Consider the following 11,875-nt stretch of genomic DNA (forward strand, 5'->3'; position numbering starts at 1 on the left):
ATATGAATATAATTAATTATATATAATTTCGTACGTTTAATTTTGATTTTGGGATATAGCATGAAGTCATATGATATACTATTATAGTTACTATTATATATTATTAATACTTTGAAAAAGCTTTTATTTTTCTGTTTTCATTTTAGTTTTGGTTCAGTTTTATTCACTTTTGTCATATATTTGTTTATATTAGTTAAAAAAAACAATTTAAATTTAAAAAAATTAATGAAAACACTGATATAAATACAATTCTAATTATATATAATAATATAATTTCTTATTTTTCCTTTTGATTTTGGAATACAGTATGAAATTTCCTAAATAAAAAGTAAAAGTTATCCTAATTTTTCCTCATGTTCTTTTTTTTTTTTTTTTTTTATTCTCCCCAGGCATCTCATTTCTTTTGGGGACTGTGGGCATTAATCCAAGCTCAGTACTCCACCATTGACTTTGACTTCTTGGGGTAAGTTTTCACTTATTCTTACTTTTCAACAGCAGCATCCACAACAATGCATTCTCACTCTTGTCCACTAAATTTGCTTCCACAGATACGCAGTTCTCCGTTTCAGCCAGTACTTCAAAATGAAACCAGAGGTGACGTCACTGCACCTTCCAGAATAATCTCTCAACTCACGTCTTGCGTTACCCCAGCGAAGGACTCCCCCTGGTGGACACAAGAACTATCTGGAGACCTCTTCAGTTTGTAGACTGAACACTGCACTTACTTGTCTGAGCACATCATTTTAGATAAGCCCCGAATCATCTCTGAACTCAAAACTGGTTTAGCGTCCTTAAGCACCTAAGCCCTCCTCCTCACAGTCGAGAGAGAGAGCGTCACCCCAGTGCCCTATAGTCCATTTTTCAGTGATATTGCCAATTCAGGAAGCAAACAACTCACATATAGATGGCTTACTCCAGAGTCTCCACTTGCCAATGTATGTGGAGTGCGAGCCCTGGAGAATCCCAAATAAAGAAAGCTCCCCAGTCACCGGTCCTCCAAGGACAACAATTATTAACAGAAGTCAGAGAGGAGGGCCGCTGGGGCTGCTTTCAGCAACTAACTATCACCCTAAAGGTCATTCCTGCTTGTTTACACAACTTCTAATGGGAGAAATCAGTGTACTGTAAGATTTACTGTATGGATAGTCACTGATTCTGTCTAAACGGAGAACTTCAGGCCTGTCTGTTCCTACGAGGGTTGTTCCTGGCACAGCTGCGATAAGATGTGTGATTCAGAGACCAATAGAAGCTTCGTTGTTCGTTTCTGGCAGACGATTCCTCCCCCTGTTCTGTCACTGTGAACCACTGTATAGCGCATTCATAAAGTTTCTCATTGTTTTCTCAGCGTGGTGCTTGGAGAAAGTAGACGCACAGTAGCCGTGGCTACAACGAGCCGGTAGCTATTCTGAAGCCCACACCAAAGTGCTGATATTTTTGCTTGTACATTATGCACAGCGTATATTTTTCCACATTAGTGGTAATATTTACATTTCGAACAGTGGTTTTTGTACTTATTTAAATGGCGCTGTTAAAGAGCTCGTTCTTTCTGGGAGGTATCGCTGAACTTTTTGTAACGGATCTATTTCCTGGAAGCCTTAACGATGGTATCGCCTGCTGGACGCACTAAAGCTTTTGTATCATACTCCCCGTCCGTATAACTAAACGACAGGCCTTTTTGCACAAACCGACTGCTTTAAGAACAAAATCAGTCCTCACTTCACTTTGCGATGGGCCGCTTTTTCTGCGTAAGAAATTAAGACCAGTTTTACCTGCACATGTTTGGAGATTTTAGTATTGCTGAATTTTGCAGGGTCCCTGTTACTAAATCAATCTGCTATAGTAAAAACAATTGTGACCCTGGACCACGAAACCAGTCATAAGGTTAAATTTTACAAAACTGAGATGTATACATCATATGAAAGTTCAATAATTAAGCTTTCTATTGATATATGGTTTGTTAGGATAGGACAATATTTGGCCGAGATACATCTATTTGAAAATCTGGAATCTGAGGGTGCAAAAAATCAAAATACTGAGAAAATCACCTTTAAAGTTCTCCAAATTAAGTTCTTAACAATGCATATTACTAATCAAAAATTACATTTTGATATATTTATAAAAGAAATTTTACAAAAAGTCTTCATGGAACATGATCTTTACTTAATTTCCTAATGATTTTTGGCATAAAAGAAAAATCTATAATTTTGACCCATACTATGTATTTTTGGCTATTTCTACAAATATACCCCAGCGACTTAAGACTGGTTTTGTGGTCCAGGGTCACAATTATGCTGTTGTGTTTTATTAATATTACTCAGAACCAAGGTCAGAAATTTCTGGACTTGGGGTCAAAAATGCCCTAGTAAATTTAAATGTGAGGGCAAAAAATGCCTTTGTGGTAAATTCTATATTTTTTTATTCATATCTGTTACACCACTGTTCAAAAGTTTGGAGTAAATGCGATTTTATTTATTTTAGAAAGAAATTTATAATTTGTTTGTCTTTTTATATTTACAGTTTCCACAAAAACAGTAAGCATCACAACTGGGTTTAGCATTAATAATACGAAGAATGTTTTTTGAGCCACAGATTATTATATTAGACTGATATCTGAAGGATCGTGTGACACTGAAGACTGGAGTAATCATGCTGAAAATTCAGCTTTGCCATATTTGTAAATAAATAAATAACATTTAGAATTAAAATCTGTTATTTTTAACACATTACAGTCGCTAAAATATTACTCTGACCCCAAACTTTTGAACATTTGTGACCCTGGACCACAAAACCGGTCTTTATGGTAATTTTTTTAATAAATAAGCTTTCCATTTATGTTTTTTTTTTTTTTGTTAGGATAGGACAGTATTTGGTTGAGATTCCAATATTTTAAAATCTAGAATGTGAGGGTGCAAAAAAATCTAAATATTGAGAAATTTGCCTTTAAAGTTGTCTAAATTAAATTCTTAGCGGTGCATATTACTAAGCAAAAATTACGTTTTGACATATTTACTTAATATCCTAATGATTTGTGACATAAAAGAAAAATCTACAATTTTGACCCATACAATGTATTTTTAGCTTTTGCTACAAACAGTGTTGGGGTTATGTAATCAGATTACTTTTTCAAGTAACTAAAAAAGTAACACTAGTAACTTTTACAAAAATGTAACGGCAGTTACTTTTTGTTTCCTTTATGTATTTAATCCAATTTTATTAACCAATGTCTTTGTAGCTGACATTTTTTGACCCCATTCAACCATACACTGTAAAACGCTTTCACCAGATTCAAGTTTTTAAGTTAAATCAGCTTAAAACTACAAGTCATTTTAACTTATTACAATAAAAATGAGTTGATATAACTTGTGAGTTTAAATGACTGAAGTTGATTTAACTTAAAATCTTTAGGCAGCTGCTAAACTTAAGTTTTTAAGTTGAAACTGGTAAAAACTTTTTACAGTGTACTAATAAGCAAAACGTACTTTAGATTAAGTGACATTTGTGCTTAATTTTTCTCATTGCTGAAGAGTGTTGAACTTCCCTCTCTGTACAGACATAAGTTTACTTTACCTAGGCTTATTTATTTCACTTTTTGATGTGAAAGGGCTTTTACATTTGCTAAAAATTTAACCTTTTATATTAAAAACAATCAAGCAAGCCCTGTCCAGATTTAAAAAGTAATGTAAAAGTAACTAAGTAACAATATTGTAATGCGTAACATTTTTTAAAATGAACTTTCCCCAACACTGGCTACAAATATACCTATGCTACATAAGACTGGTTTTGTGGTCCAAGGTCACATTTGATTTCATTATATTTTATTCTAGGCTGATCTAGTTTTGTGTTTAGACACCATAGTGACCACTTTAATCAGTTGATTCATTTAAATTATTTGACAAAGTATCTTTGAGACAAAGAATAGCCATCACTAACATAAAATCAATTCCAGTTAGTTTCTGATGCTGCTCGGTACACATGAGCAATGTAATATATGGTGTGACCAAGATTTATTTTTTTTCCAAGAAGTTTTCTGGTGCAAACCTCAGCTCTGAGACTTGCCTTCGCACCGCCTGGCTACCCTCATTTACCTCAATTTCCTGTATCAGTTTGCCTATACTACAAACAACCATACAATTCTGTAAATACTAGAAACTGTGAATTTCCGGTTGTTTTATTGTATTTTGACGTATATGCTTCTTTTTCTATGCCAGTTCTTTTGTAACTGTCAAGCTTGCACCTTGATGACGTTTTTTGAACTGTCAACGACCACACAGAATGCTACATCTAAGCTTTCCTTTTTTTTTTCTTTAAAGTAATACATCAGAAATGTTCATCAAACATCTTATTAGTGGGAAATTCTTACTTTTAACGGTCTATGAAGATTAACTGATTTCTTTGCACTCTTTAGCATTTGTATAAAACCGAAAGTGATGGGTGGTCAGCCAATGAAGTGCTTCTGGTGAACATTAAACGTACTGGACTGCCTCATGCAAGCATCCACCGGCGGTTTTTAGTGTAAGCGTGTATGTACAACTGTAAACAAACTGTAAAAGAAAATCTTTGCTTGTTATTAAACAATGTCTGTTATCAATAACTAAACAGAGATATTCTTTTTCTAAGAACTGTTAAGTAGATTTAATAATAATCCGGGGATGAAATCCTGAAGTGTTGCATTGTAGATTCTGTATCAAATAATTTGAATAGAAATAAAATTAAACAAATAATATTTGACCCATTGTCTTGATTTTACATTCCATGTAATTTACATAGAAGCTCAATATGTTTAACCTTCATGTTACTGGATTGTCTTTTTTTTCTGATAAAGGGATAGTTCCCCCAAACATGAAAGTCCTATTAGTAATTACTGACCCTCATGTCGTTCCAAACCTGTAAGACCTTCATTCATCGGAACACAAATTAAGATATTTTTGATGCAATCCAAGAGCTTTCTGACCCTGCATAGAAAGCAATGCAACTGACATGTTCAAGACCCAGAAAGGTAGTAAGGACATCATTACAATAGTCCATGTGACATCAGTGGTTCAACCTTAAAGGGAACCTCAAGTATTAAGACTTGTATTAAGTCTTAAGGTCAGGTATTAAGGCATTATTTCGATGACGTGAAATGGTTGCGCTCGGTGAGCTACCGGCGCTACCTATTGGTATTTTTACTGCAACTCAACTAATAATACGATAAATACTAATATGATGCCACATTGTGCGGCTTTTGGGTGTAATTTTCAGTCAAAGAGCAACATGAGAAGCGAGGTAAGTCTTGCTTTCTTAGCGATAAGGAAAAGAAAAAAGACTGGGAAGATGCCTGTGAACGAATAGAACTTCCTAAAGACCTGCGCCTTGTTCTCTCCACTTCAGCCCTGTTGCCTTTGAGGCTTTAAGTATACCACAGCTACTAAAAGAGCTTGTAAACGGCAGAGACAAGAAACGCTAGATGCCATCCTGACAGGATGGAAACATATCGATGCTTGTCATGAAGCCGCAGCCATTGAAGGATTTTCTCAGCATGGATTTCACTCGATATCTGGGGGCGTTTAGACACCTTTTGGGGAAAAATATATGGTACGGCATTTAAGTTTAACCTTAGGCTTATATTCATCACCACCTGTAAGCTCTTTTAGTAGCTGTGGTCATCGTATCAGTATTTTATTTTCAGAGTTGTGTCGTGGGAAAAATAGTAACAGGTAGCAGTCAGCAGCTTAACAAGTGCAACCATTTTACATCATCAAAATAATGGCGCTCCCCATAGTCCAAAATATTTATAAAACGATGTGGATTTTTTAAAATAAAGTAAATCTTTCATGGGTTTTCTACTACATATTTCAGTAAGAGACATCATTTATGTTACATTAAGTCATACAAGTCTTAATACCTGGGGATCCCTTTAATTTTATGGATCTACGAGAATGATCAAAATTTCTCATTATGATATATTATTACCAAATAATGGATTTAGTCTTTTATCAGCTTATTTTCTTAATTAGAACTGATTGGAACTGGCTGATCTTAGTCCTCATTGATCTGAGCTTATGCACCTCAGTTTTTGAGGGAAATTATCTACAAATAATGCTTTTTTCTCTTAAAAAAATTTGGTGTATAAGTGTATAATCAGTTAAAAAAAGGAAATACAAAACCTGTGCTAACTGAAAGAAAACAAGGTCAAAGCATTTCTTAAAAGGTTGGTCATTTTGAACTGGGGACAACAAATTAGGTAAAATATTTTGAGCACAGCACAATGGTTAAAACTGTGAAGTTACATTAGTAATAGAGTAATAGATTAAGCCACCATTTTTTGTTCACAAAAGTGGTTAACGGCAGCGAATGAGAAAAAAATAAAAACATGATTGCGTTTTATGCTACAGAGTGTTTCAGAAAGAAATAATTATAACGGCGCTCCAGTTCAGACTGTAATTGAATTAGTTCCAGTCCCTCCAGCGACTTCCACCAAGAGCTCTGCATTAATTACCAAATTCAATATCTGTATTCACGCCTCAACTTATTTCCATTTTACAAAGGTCAAATTACAAACACTTGTCTGAAATAATTACAAGTGTGCGAGATGCACAACATATCGACATGTTAGGACAATTCTTGTGCCTCATTTACATACAATAATATGAGCGAAAGCATAATAAGCCTCAAAGTTTGTTCCCTACAAACTTCTGTGCACTTTTGAATCAGTAAAAGCAAGATGCATCGAACAAAAAGCCCATGCACACTGCACGCATCTATTCATGCGTTTGCTTTTTTCCACAACAGGTGGTAGACATGGACTAAATGACTGAAAAAGCTTAAAAGCAGCTGAAGGCAGAACAGACCAGACAAAGCTTGCATTCACAGCATCTCTTTTAACACACCGCAGGAGGGTGTAATATAGCAATATGCAGTTATGGGAGCGTGTCTCATAGAGACAAGGTCATGATAATACGGTTTGAGGAATAAAGATGTAAAAGCCGCTGGGTTTGTGAGCCACAAACAATGTGCAGCGGGTCAGGGCGTTCATTCATCTTGATTAGATGTGCCAACCTAATTACAAGCAGAGGAAACAGTAATTAGCACAAGTCTCACCTCGTTAATCACAAAAGACTTCTTCAGTCTATTTTTATCTGATTAATGGTTCTTTAAACATGGGGGGGGGGGGTATTTATATTTGGGGTAATTGTACTCAGCTTGCTCAATCTAGTTTTATTTCACTGTAACCTCATTAGTTTTCATTGTTTAATGGAAGCTCTTGTCGTAGCTAATGAGTGTTTCTTCACAATGAGATGACTGTAATAGGCTGCAAGGCTGATCTGATGTTTTCAGGGTATTAATGAAGACAGTTTTGTTTATGGCTAGCAGCGTTTGTATATACACGTCACAGTATGGCTGTGTATCAGTGCTAAACCACATTATGTGCATTCATTACTACTGAAAATCATTAAGATGCCACAGGTAAATATGGTAGAACTTAAAAGGGAACACCATATACAGTATACCCAGTTGATTAATCACAGTTAGTGCAACCACTGCATTTTAATCATGATCCAAACTCACATTCTACATGTAGCCTGAACAGTTTTTGATGTAAATTAGATTGTATAATTTCAAATGAAAGCAAAAACAGAATGGTTGACTTTGGTTTTGTGAAATTATGCTACATAAAACATCTGCACGAAACAAAAACAGCAGACGGGCTGAATGAAATGCAAATTTACTCTCTGACAGCAGGTGGCGCTTATGGAACAGCAGCAATGCAACATCTCTTTATTAGAACTGTAAACAAAGCAGTGTCACTTTAGATTGTAAGGAGGTAAGATGAAAAGAAAATACCATATAAACTTTTTGCATGAGGAAAAGATATGTCATTGAAATCTACAGATGCAATTAGAAAAAATGTAATAAACACATGCATATTTTGTATGTTTTCTTTCCACTAGACTAAAAGGAGGCATGTTGTCAAAGCCATATAGGCCAATATCTCAAAATTGCATTATTTAGGAATGTGTCTGATTTTGACCGTGAAAGTCAACAGGGTCCAAACAAACATTTTTGGACCCCATTTACTTTAATTGTAGAAAAATAAACACTGCAACTTTTTAAAAATACCTTCTGTAAGTCATACAAAAAAGGTCATCAAAGAGACATACATGCTTTAAAAGGACAAAAAAGTGATATTTTTTGAAGAATGTTTCTGATTTTGACCATACAATGAAAGTCAGTGGGGTCCAAACAAACCTTTTTGAACCCCATTTACTTTCATTTAATAGAAAAAAACAGTTAGACATCTTCAAAATACCTTCTATAAGTAAAAAAAAGGTAATCAAAATGGTGTAAAGGCTTTAAAAAGACAAAAAAGTGATATTTTTTAAAGAATGTTTCTGATTTTGACCATACAGTGAAAGTCAGTGGGGTCCAAACAAACATTTTTGACTTTGACTTTCATTGTATGGAAAACAAAGTTTTTTTTTAAAGTTTTTTCAAAATACCTTGTAAAAAAAAATAAGTTTAAAAAGGTAATCAAAGAATCATACCAGCTTTAAAAGGACAAAAAAATGATTTTTACCATTCAGTGAAAGTCAATAGGGTCCAAACAAACATTTTTGGACCACACTGACTTTCATTGTATGGAGAAACATTTTCAAAATACTGTCTATAAGTCGAACAAAAAAATTAATCAAAAAGTGTAAATGCTTTAAAAGGCCAAAAAAGTGACATTCTTTTGAAGAATGTGTCCTGATTTTGACCCTACAGTAAGAGTCAATGGGGTCCAAACAAACATTTTGAACCCCATTTACTTTCATTGTGTGGAAGAAACACTAAGATGTAATTAAAAAGGTGTAAAGGCTTTAAAAGAAAAAAAAAAATTTGAAGAATGTTTCTGATTTTGACCATACAGTGAAAGTCAATGGGGTCCAAACAAACATTCCATTGACTTACACTGTATGGAAAAAACACTGAGATGTTTTCAAAACACCAAAGTCATACAAGTCTGTAGCATTAACATGGTATAAAGACTTTAAAATGACAGAAAGAGTGATATCTTTTTGAAGAATGCTTCTGATTTTGACCATACAGTGAAAGTCAATGGGGTCCAAACAAAATTTTTGGAGCCTTTTGACTTTTATTGCATGGAAAAAACACAGAGACATTTTAAAAATACCTATTATATAAGTCATACAAAAAAAGGTCATCAAAAAGGTGTAAAGACTTTAAAAAGTCAAAAGAAAGTGACATTTTTTGTAGAATGGGGTCCAAACAAACAGACATTTTCAAAACACCTTCTATAAGTCATACAAGTCTGTAGCATCAAAAAGTTGTAAAAGCTTTTAAAAGAAAACATTGTGATATTTTCTGAAGAATGTTTCTGATTTTGACCATGCAGTGAAAGTCAATGGGGTCCAAACAAACATTTCTGGACCCAATTGAAAAAAAAAACACACAGACATTTCCAAAACACCTTCTATAAGTCATCCAAGCATCAAAAAGGTGAAAAGGGTTTAAAATGACAAAAAAGTTTATATTTTTCAAAAAATTTCCTATTTTGACCATACAGTGAAAACAAACATTTTTGGATCCCATTGACTTTCATTGTATGGAAACACTGAGACATTTTCAAAACACCTTATATAAGCCATACAAGTCTGTAGCATCAAAAAGGTTAAAGGGTTTAAAATGACAAAAAAGGTTATCATTTTCAAAAAATGTTTCAGATTTTGACTATACAGTGAAAACAAACATTTATGGACCTCATTGACTTTCATTGTATGGAAACACTGAGACATTTTCAAAACACCTTATATAAGCCATACAAGTCTGTAGCATCAAAAAGGTGAAAATGGTTTAAAATGACAAAAAAGGTTATATTTTTAAAAAAATGTTTCCGATTTTGACCATAAAGTGAAAACAAACATTTTTGGACCCCATAGACTTTTACTGTATGGAAACACTGAGACATTTTCAAAACATCTTATAATACAAGTCTGCAGCATCAAAAAAGGTGCAAAGGCTTTAAAAGGACAAAAAATGTGATTTTTTTTTTTTAAAAGAATGTTTCTGATTTTGACACTACAGTGAAAGACAATGGGGTCCAAACAAACATTTTTGGACACCATTGACTTTCACTGTATGAAAAAACACACTGACTTTTTCAAAATACCATCTATAAGTACAAAAAAGGTCATTAAATTGTGTAAAGGTTTTAAAAGGAAAAAAGTGATATTTTTAGAAGAATGTGTCCTGATTTTGACCATACATTGAAAGTCAATTGGGTCCCAACAAACATATTTGGACCCTATTGACTTCCACAGTATGGAAAAAAGTCATACAGGTATGGAAAAATGATGGTGAGTAAATGATGACAGTAATTTCAGTTTCAGATGGACTATCCCTTTAAATGAATGTGGTTTGATCCTATCCAGGTGCATTTTGACAAATTGTTTTCACCAAAGCACTCTGTGTTAGAGTTATCCATGCTATGTTTCTATAATAGAGGAGTCATTGTTGAAACAGATTCAGATTCAACTAAATAAGCCATTGTACAATAAAAGATTGCAGCGGAGAAACATCTGGCAACAGCAGGCCACTGGAGTGTTTGTCTACAGATGTGGAACAGTTCCAGCTCAGATTTACAACAAAGACTACATGCAATAGGCAGCGTAATGGCCTGGATCAAAGCCCCAAATTGAGGAGCTAAAGATCGCGAATCAGATTAACGACTCTCGCACAATACAGACAGCTGTTCGTAACGCGGAGAGCTAAAGATATTCCCTCAGATTAACAGTGATGACAATGCCAGCAGCTGCTGCTAGAGCGGATAATAACAATAGACGGGCGAGCAGACTAAGAAGATGGAGAAAAACATGTGCTATCATGACAAAAGGGTTGACAGACTCAAACGCTTTACATCCCACAATCCCCAAGGATCAAACAGGCTTTGTATCAGCGCGCCGCTCGGCACTTAACTCATACGAGAGGGCTCTAAAACTAATCTTGCTGCTGCTGCCATTGCTTTTTACTGAGAAAATCCTGACTGTGATAGCGTTGTTACAGGCCTGCTGTCTGTGGAACAAAAATGATGGAGCGAACACCATTGTCAGAACTCAAAGCAGGAGCAAATCAGCCTCTGACAATGGGAGGCTGTCTGTGTGGTCTACACAAAATGACTTTGTGGGGTCTCCGTTGATATAATTACTGTTTTTATCAATAGTTCAATCAATTTATCATTCTATTCACAAACTGTACAGTATATCCGAAGCATTATGAACACAATATATCTAAACCAACAGACTTGGCCTAGGTTTTCATTTCTTTAACACCAGACTAGCTTGTTTTCTTTATTGTCTTTTACACTGTAAAAATTCTTGTAAGTTGTTAATAAAAATAGATTATTGGAGTATACGTTTTACAAAGAAACAATTTTAGTCATTCAATTTCAAACATTCAAACAATCACTTTAAGTCAATGTGTTACTTGCTGTTTCTTTCTAATTATTTGTGAAATAATAGTACAGATTGGATAAACTGTAAAGAAATAAACACTTCAAATGTATAATTTGGATGTTTTTTTTCCCAATAGACTAAAATAAGACATGTTATTGAAGCAAAATAGCCCAAAATCTCCAAATTGACCAGTGATTGAAAAAAACAATGATTTAGTCTGTAATGTTTTGCTTTAAAACAGCAACTAACAAGTCTGTAGCATCAAAAAGGTGTAAAGGCTTTAAAAGTACCAAAAAAAAAAAAAAAAAAAAGAGAACGTTTTAGATTTTGACCATACAGTGAAAGTCAATGGGGTCCAAACAAACATTTTTGGACCACACTGACTCTCATTGTACGGAGAAACATTTTCAAAATACTGTCTATAAGTCGTACAGAAAAAGTAA

The 11,875-nt window shown here is 34.2% G+C and overlaps 1 long non-coding RNA gene across 1 annotated transcript; it reads left to right on the forward strand.

The window, feature by feature from the left end:
* The first annotated feature begins 388 nt into the window (after positions 1-388).
* Positions 389-4,721, forward strand: LOC141333699 (uncharacterized). Its single transcript, XR_012355418.1, has 2 exons — positions 389-463; positions 549-4,721. It is a non-coding gene; the product is annotated as an uncharacterized lncRNA (long non-coding RNA).
* Positions 4,722-11,875: the final 7,154 nt, after the last annotated feature.

The sequence above is a fragment of the Garra rufa genome, chromosome 4 (assembly GCF_049309525.1).
Source record: "Garra rufa chromosome 4, GarRuf1.0, whole genome shotgun sequence".
NCBI lineage: Eukaryota > Metazoa > Chordata > Actinopteri > Cypriniformes > Cyprinidae > Garra > Garra rufa.